Below are 7,191 nucleotides of genomic sequence, written 5' to 3'. Positions count from 1 at the left end.
TTGAGCCCCGCGTCGGGCTCTGTGCTGACGGCTCAGTGCCTGGACCCTGTTTTGGATTCTGTGTCTCCCTCGCTCTCTGCCCCTCCCCCACTCATGTTCTGTCTGTCTCTCTCTCAAAAATAAATAAACATTAAAAAAATTTAAAAAAAAGTTTAGGACTCTTAAAACCCAGTGTATGTTCAAGAGATGTTATTACAAAGTTCTTAGATACAGGGTTCAAAACTGCTTGCTACGTACCCTACACTGTTTCCTAAAGAATTTACATGCATTATTCATTTAATCCTTATAAAACAACTCTGAGTTAAGTTCTATTATTGTCATCCCCATTTTTTAGCTGATGGAAACTGGCACCTGAAGAGCTTAAGTAATTTGCCCAAGGTCACACAGCTCATACATGGCCAGAATAGTAGCACTCAAAGCAGGCTTGCTGGGTTCCACAGCCGAGGTTCTTAACCTGTATTCCAAAGAATAATTTCGATTGCAGTTTAAAACCTTTTGCTCCAAAGATAATTATGTTTGAATGGGGACTCTTGAATGTGCCAATGATTTAATTAGAATGATGGAATATCAGACTGGTAGAAAATTTTCTTGTTCCTCAAATTAAATCAACTTTGATAATTTTCTCTTTTTTTCTACCGTTCTGTACTTTGCAATTTTTTTTGTACTGAGTATGTATAATTTTTTTTTTTTTTTAAGAAATAGAATTTACTGGGGTGCCTGGGTGGCTCAGTTGGTTAAGCATCTGACTCTCGATTTCAGCTCAGGTCACGATCTCACAGTTGTGAGATCAAGCCCTGCGTCAGGCTCCGCACTGAACCCTGAGCGTGGAGCCTGCTTGGGATTCTCTCTCTCTCCCTCTCTCTCTGCCCGTCCCCTGCTTGTGCTCTCTCTCTCTTCCAAAATAAACAAATAAACATTAAAAAAAGAAACAGAATTTTCTTTTTAAAGAAGTAACAGGTTCACGGGGCGCTTGGGTGGTTCAGTTGGTTAAGTGTCTGACTTTGGCCCAGGTCATGATCTCATGGTTCATGAGCTCAAGCCCCACGTCGGGCTCTGTGCTGACAGCTCAGAGCCTGGAGCCTGCTTCAGATTCTGTGTCTCCCTCTCTCTCTGCCCCTCTCTAGCTCACGCTCACTCTCTGTGCCAAAAATAAATAAACTTAAAAAAAAATAAAGAAGTAATAGGTTCACAGCTGAACTGAGCAGAAGACACAGAGATTTTCCATAGGCCCCCTGCCCTAACTCATGCACACTCTCCCCCATTATCATCCCCTTAGAGTGGCACGTTTGTTACAAATGATTAACCTACATTGACCCATTATTATCAATCAAAATCCAGAGTTTACATCAGGATTTTTTTTTTAAGTTTACTTATTTATTTTGAGAGAGAGAGAGAGAGAGAGAGAGAGCACCCACATCAGTGGGGGAGGGGCAGAGACAGGGAGAGACAGAATCCCAAGCAGGTTCTGCACCACCAGCACAGAGCCTGATGCGGGGCTTCAACCCACGAACTGGGAGATCATGACCTGAGCGCAGACCAAGAATCAGACGCCCAACCAACTGAGCCCCCCAGGGGCCTCAGGATTTGTTCTTGAGGTACATTCTGTGGGTTTGGACAAATGTATAATGACATGTATCCATCATTAGAGCATCATACGAAGTAGTTTCACTGCCCTGAAGATTCCAAGATCACCTGCTCATCCCTCCTTCCTCTCTAATGCTCGGCAGCCACTGATCTTTCTACCATCTCCATGGTTTGTCCTTTTTTAGAATGTCCTATTGTTGGACACACATAGTACGTAGGCTTCTTTCACTTAGTAAGGTGCATTTAAGTTTCCTCCACATCTGTGTGTTATTTTAAAATGGTAAAATACATTTGCAGAAGAATAGGATGCTCCCTTAGGTGGCTGTTCTCCTCTTAAGATGGGCACCGCTCTGGTTTGGCAAACGTCTAGAGAGGCGTCAGGCTAGAACTGTTTGAACCATCAGACCAAGCCCCCTGTGAAAGGAGTTTGCGATATACGCTGGCATCAGAAAAGAAACAAACCAGAGGGAAGGGCAAGCCTGCTGGTAAATGAGAAGGAGTGCGTAATCAAAGCCGACTTTAGAAGACCTATTTTTAGAAGAGTTTATGGCTCTTAAGAAGACTGAGTGGAGCGGTGATATTTTACTCAGTATAATCACAAAGGCTGCCCGACAGAAGCCGAGAGGCAAGACTTATGGAACTTTGACCCCCTCCAGAGAACCAGATGGCATACCCTAAGTGGAACACATTATAGCAGTTTTAGACTGTGATGCACTCAGGCCATTGCAATACACTATCTCAGACTCCCTCACAAGGTCACGGAGGGGGGCGGGAAAGGATGTCATGTGTTTGTCATGTGTTCTTCTTCAGGAGCAGTTGGGTTAGACCAGGAGAAAGGAGGAAAGTCTAGGTAGGTGTTTCTCCATACCCCTTTCAGGGAACTGGAGGCAGCCTTACTTCTTCCAAGGAATCCTTATTAGTTTCTGGAACGAATTACCAGTTCAGTGGCCCACATCTCTGACCGCCTGGCTCCCTTTGTTCTCTTTTCTCTCCCCGGATCACTCATGAGTCTTCGGTCCCGTCTTCCTCCCTACTCTCCCCTAGTCCCACGCCCAGGGTTGTGGGGCCAAGCTGTGCCCTCTATCTTATCACCACTCCACAGGAGCCCAGAAGAAATTAGAAGCCTCAGTCAATATTTAGAGGTGCCCTCTGCTGGTTGTTGGCAACTTGATCTCAAAATTAAAGTGGAAATAGCTTGTTCCTAGTTTGCTTAATGAAGTTGGAGTGGAAACATGAGCAGATAGGATAAACACAAAAGAAACTGTGGCGTGTTATAAGAGCATCTACATTCCACTGAATTATGTTTGGTTTGCTGCGGTTTGCAGCAGAACGGCAGTTTTCAACTAGATGTGATTTTGCCCCCAAAGGGATATTTGGCAAAGTCTGGAGACATTTTGGTTTGTCACAACTTGGGCTGGGGGTGTGCCGCTGGCATCGGGTGGGTAGAAGCAAGGGGTGCTGTTCAACACCCTACGATGCACAAGTGAGCCCCCACCCCCAGCCCCCAGCAAAGGGTGAACCAGCTCCAGTAGAGCGAACCTAACTGAAAACAGGTTTGAGAAAGCTGACAAAATTATGGGGTTTGGAACAGTTTGGAACTCGAGTGGTCCACACCCTTGACTGTCCATGGAATCACGTAGGAAAGCTTTAAAATACTGACACTTCGGTCTCTGGACACTCTCATTTTTATTTAACCTCTGGTCTGGCCATCAGGATTTTTAAATCTCCCCAGATGATTTTAATATTCAACCAACATTGAGAACCACTGATGAATCTCAAATGGATTGTGCTAAGAAGCCAGACCCAAAAGGCTAGACGTATGGTGTTATTCCATTTGTATGAAATTCTGGAAAAGGCCCCAAATTATAGGACGAGAGAAGGGATTAGTGGTTTGAGGGGCAGGGAGTGGGGGGAGGGGTGGAAAACAAACACGTAGCACAAGCTAAGACTGGGGTGATGGACCAGTTCCATGGCTTGATTTTGGTGGAAGTTACTTGACTATGCATGTGTCTAAATTCAAATGACCATATACCAGAGAGAGTGAATTTTACTGTGTATACATTTTGAAAGTGACTAAAACAATACAAAAAAGCTCAAGAAATATAAAACTATAAGAAGGGGGGGAAAAGCAACAATCACCCAAAGTTCTATATCCCCAAATGAGGGCGGCATTATTTCCAGATCTCTCTCTCTGTGCACACAGATGAAAAGGAAATGGATAGAAATAGATAAATATAATGTTCCTGGGGGTTTACCTACACATAGGACTGTGTTATTAATAATCCTGTTAATTTTGCTTGAATTATATATAAAATCACAGTATAAATTTACCGTAAATTTCATTGTAGTTGAATTGGACAAAAGCAATAGAAAGAGAAGGGGTGGATGAATTTCAAATAATGCTTTTTTCACCACCAGAGATATTTTATAGACTATCCTTCTAGGGTTAAGAAAAGAAATTATGAAAGTCACTAATGGTAACTTTTTGGGGGGCACCTGGGTGGCTCAGTCAGTTGAGCATCCGACTTTGGTTCAGGTCATGATCTCACAGCTTGTGAGTTTAAGCCCCATGTCGGGCTCTGTGCTGACAGCTCAGAGCCTGGGGTCTGCTTTGGATTCTGTGTCTCCCTCTCTCTCTGCCCCTCCCCCTGCTTGCACTCTGTCTTTCTGTCTCCCAAAAATAAATAAATATTAAAAAAAATTTTTTTAATAAAAGGGGTTGGTAATTTTTAAAAGAAAGTATGCTTAGGGTTGCTGGAGGGGTTTTAGGTGGGGGGTGGGCTAAATGGGTAAGGGGCATTAAGGAGGACACTTGTTGGGATGAGCACTGGGTGTTGTAGGGGATGAATCACTGGAATCGACTCCTGAAATCATTATTGCACCATATGCTAACTAACTTGTATATAAATTAAAAATAAAGAAGGAAACAAAGGAAGGAAGGAGGCAAGCGAGCAGGCAAGCAAGCTTAATTTTGAACAGTACAGATGGATCCTTTTTAGGAAAACAGAGGTGATATGAACTCCTACTTGTGCTCCTACCTCCCTTTGCATTCACCTCCTGATTTTTGTTGCTTATATATTTGAAACTTGCCAGGAATTGTGACATTTGCATTCTTTATGAGTTCTGTTTCTCCCAGCTGTTCAGTCTTAATTTAAAATTTAAAAGACTTCTGTGATCACCATCAGCCCTTTTACCGTGACTGTCCCATTCCTGAGTGGATTTGATTGGCTGGATTATATAGGTAAGCAGCTTTTCCAAGAGGCTTTATGGGTTCTATGTGACCTGAGTTCTCTAAAATTTTGAGAAATAATACCTGCCTGTTTAAACAACAACTTTGTAGTCTGTAATGTTTCTGGGTTACCTTTTTCCTCAGAACTTCGAAAGTCTTTTTCTCTTAACATTGCTGAAGAGCTTTTTGAGACTAACTTGATCGATTATCCCCCCTTGTAGGTATCTTGTTTTCTCTATGTGCCTGAAATATTCTTTATGTTTGAAGCTCATTAACTTGGAAACAAATGTTGATACTTTTTTTAATGTTAAACCTTCATTTAAAAAGTGTTGCGGCTACTTCCAATCAGTTCTGCTATCATTTCCGGGAAAATCTCTGGAATTATGTTTCTGAATATTTATTTCTCTTCCATCAGCTTTTGCAAAGGTCCCAGTTATCCTTATAGATAATTCTTATAGAGGATTGTCTTTATTTTTCTCCTTATGTACCATCTATCCTCTTAACTTCTTTAATTTCTTTGTGTTTTTCTTCAGCATTAACTAATTATCTCTTACATTTCCCTCGTGCCATCCATTCAAATCGTCACTGTTTCCACTTTCACCGGGAATAGAGTATCTTTCCCATTCTCTGCCTTTTAAGAGCACCATGCTGGTTTCTATCCGCTTTTCTGTAAACCAAGAATACGGGTGTGGGTGCGAGGGAGGAAATAGCTAGTCTGGGCTGAGTGCAGTCTTCAGCTGGGTTACTTTGCTGAAATAATGTGGAACCTCAGAAGAGAGGAAAAATCTCTCTCCACTGAGCCAATAATAGGTCCCACCTCCAAGGCCTCATACTCATTTCTCCGACTCAGCACAATGCCCTGGAAACTGACATCCTCAGCTGCCCTGCTTGTCCCTGCAAATCTTGACTTTGACTTTTCCAGGGCTGCTGACTCATCTCTCACTTCATTTGTAAATTGAGCATAATTACTGAGAGTTCTTATGACACTGTTGACTTACTTTTCCTTAGGGCTCTGCTTCTGTTTTTTTCCTTGGTTACCAACCAAGTTTTGAAGTCTATGGCCTAAGATCAATTTTCAATAAGGTTAAAGGTATCCACAGTGCTTTCTCATGTTCGGTTACATATTTGGTAAATTTTTGGATTTTCTTCTATGTTTGTTTATTTTGATGACATTGCCAGTGAAGATTCTACAGACCTGCTTTGTTTTACTCATGTACCTGGAAATCTGTTTGTGTCACCTCTTAATACCTGACGTCTGTTTTGTCATCTATACAAATAGGAGGGAAGCCAACCATTAAATGGTTAAAAGATTAAATGAGACTTCCTGAAGGAAATTCTGACTCTCTTTCTAAATTATTTTGGGCCTATAATCTAAGTGTGGCTCCCACTAGGGAATCCTAGTGGGAATGGAATCCCACTAGGGAATCCATTTGTCTGGTCTCAAGAGCTTTGAGGTTTGCCATCAATCAGCAATAAATTCCTGATGTTGGTAAACTTTTTCTGTAAAGAGCCACATAGTAAATATTTTTGACTTTTCAACCACAATGACTTTACTCTGCTATTGCAGTATGAAATCCTTCATAGACGAAATGTAAATGTGTTCCAATAAAACTTTATTTATAGACAGAGTGCTTGGATGGCTCAGTTGGTTAAGACACCAACTCTTGATTTTGGCTCAGGTCATGCCTGCTTAAGATTCTTTCATTCCTTCTGCCCCCTCTGCCACTCACTCTCACTCTCTCTCTCTCTCTCAAAAAAAAAAATTAAAACTTTATTTATAAACACTAAAATTTGAATTTCATGTTATTCTCACATGTCACAAAATATTATTCTTCTTTTGATTTCTTCCAACCGTTAGAAAAAAATGTGTAAAAAAAAACACCCAACATTCTTTCTACAAGGGCCATACAAAACCATATAGTCGGACAAATTTGGCCCATAGGTATGGTTTTGCTGATCCTCTGGTATATACCATAAACACTCCACACCTTTCTAGAGAGAATAATCTGGATCCTTATCATCTCCTTTGATTTCATTCTTTTTCATCAAATCAAAGGGGATTTTAACAGGAGTTAAAAGAATGAAATCTTGCCATTTGCAACAATGTGGATGGAACTAGAGTGTATTATGTTAAGTGAAATTAAGTCAGAGAAAGACAGATATATGATTTCACTCATATGTGGAATTTGAGAAATACAACACGATGAACATAGGAAGAGGGAAGGAAAAATAAGATAAAAACAGAGAGGGAGGCAAACCATAAGAGACTCTTAAATACAGACAAACTGAGGTTTGCTGGGGGGGGTGGTTAAATGGGTGATGGGCATTAAGGAGGGCACCTGTTGGGATGGGCACTGAGTGTCATATATAAGAGATGA

The sequence above is a fragment of the Lynx canadensis genome, chromosome D4 (genome assembly GCF_007474595.2).
Source record: "Lynx canadensis isolate LIC74 chromosome D4, mLynCan4.pri.v2, whole genome shotgun sequence".
Taxonomy (NCBI): Eukaryota; Metazoa; Chordata; class Mammalia; order Carnivora; family Felidae; genus Lynx; species Lynx canadensis.
Note: the sequence above shows the minus strand (reverse complement) of the source record.